Consider the following 2,058-nt stretch of genomic DNA (forward strand, 5'->3'; position numbering starts at 1 on the left):
CTCTGGAACACTTAGGCTGGCCGGCATGTGTCCTTCTTCGTTCCTGTGTCTGTCCCTTCGGGGAAATGTCACGCTTTGAGTACCGGAGTCCTGTTAGCCCGCTACAGCCCGGTTTACCGGAGTCCTGCTAGCCCAGTGCTACAGCCCGGACCCACTTGCTGATGACCGACACGTTCGAAGCTGGGTCATGAATGCCTGTCCCTGTAAGTCTGTGCCACTTTGGGTTTACGACTAGTCATGTCAGCCCGGGCTCCTTATCATATGGATGCTAGCGACACTATCATATACGTGAGCCAAAAGGCGCAAACGGTCCCGGGCAAAGGTAAGGCGACACCCGTGGGGATACCGTGCGTGAGGCCGCAAAGTGATATGAGGTGTTACCGGCTAGATCGATGTGACATCGAGTCGGGGTCCTGACAATACCTATGCCGACGGCCTAGCCGTCGGCTTAGTTTCAAAGGTATGCCATGTGGCGACCAGGCATTGTTCATACTTGACGGCGGCCGCCGTTAGACGTGGACGTTGCCGACAGCCAGGGCCGTCGACATAGATGTACGACCCCCGTCAGGAAAGCTGCTATGCCGACGGCCTTTCTATGCCGACGGCCTCCCGGGCTACGCCGACGTATATGTTGCTGACGGCCCTATGGTTTGTCCCGACGGGATTGAGGGATATGCCGACGGCCCTGGCCGTCGGCATAGGGGGCGATTCTGGTAGTGAATTCTTCCGGTCCTCAGCGTGGCACTCACAACGTTCAGCGAATTCACTCAGTTCACCGCGGCGGGCAGCAGCATCGTCGCCATAGGTTGTAAGCCAAACCCAGAAGATTTGTGGCCTGACGAAGGCCGTGTCCTCATCTACGACACCAAGACGGCAGAGATGGTCGTCTCGCATCAGCTCTCTCAAGGCCTCATGTATGGCTACAAGATAGCCATGGCCGTCGGGCAGAGGCTGTACATCTTCCAGTCCCGCTCGTGGTTGCATTCCCACAATAGTGATGAATTCTCCGGGGGCCTGCATTGCCTCGCCGCGGATCCCGACGTTGGAGAGGGGAACGACTTCTGGCAATGGCGGCCACTGTCCCCTTCTACCCGGTGGTCCTGGAGCGAGGACGACCGTCTTCTCGGGATCCCCTTCTGTGGCAGTGACATCACGGCGTGCGCCGTGCACGTGCCCGTAGGGTCGGCCGCGATGCATCCTGACATCTACGTGTCCGCTCAGTACGACCCGTTCGGGGACACGGGCGCTACTTTCTCTTTCAGCACAGCGAGCGTCGAGTGGACGCAGTGCGGCGCGTGGCCGCTGCCAGTCATCGGCCACGCCCACTATGACAGCCAGCTGGATGCGTGGCTCGGCCTCCACGCCCGCGCAAGCTACGATGGTCCTCGCTTCCTAGACGGACACCTCTGCGCCGGCGACATCGCGTCAGACCCAACGGAGTGGGAGGTTGGCGAGGATAGGCTCTTCTGCAGTAGGCGGGAGGCACGTCGACGCCAAGCTCCTGCCTATGGCGCCAGGTGTAGGGGGCAACGAGTATTGCCTCATGGAGCGCCTGCGACAGGAGGGAGACGACGAAGAGTGCTTGGGGGACGGCGATAAGTGGCTGTTGCGGCTTACTGTTTCCCGCGTGGCGCGTGGCCACGACGGTGAGCCCGTGGTCACCGCCCGCCACCCGGCTCGCCGCTACAAAATGTCCAGATACAACAAGTACTTTGACGCTCAAGCATTCTGGATCTAGTTCTTCAAGTAGGTAGGTGTGGTTTCAAATTAATTCTGGTTCGCGAAATACAAATTTTGTTGCCAATAAATTGTGCATGTGATCATTGTATGCTACGATACATTCAGTGTTCTTCCAGCAGTATTTCAGGTTGAGGGATGTGACTGTAGCCATAGCCTCTTGTTCTGATCAGATCATCAGCTACCCATGCTCAGGCTGATCTAGCTAATACTGTATTTCTGAATATTGAGTTGCAGTCCTTAATAAGAGATTTAACTTACTCCCTCCATTCCCTTATACAAGGCCACTATGAAAAATACATTTTGCATCTATACAAGGCC

This window comes from Triticum dicoccoides, chromosome 5B, assembly GCF_002162155.2.
Source record: "Triticum dicoccoides isolate Atlit2015 ecotype Zavitan chromosome 5B, WEW_v2.0, whole genome shotgun sequence".
NCBI classification, from domain to species: domain Eukaryota; kingdom Viridiplantae; phylum Streptophyta; class Magnoliopsida; order Poales; family Poaceae; genus Triticum; species Triticum dicoccoides.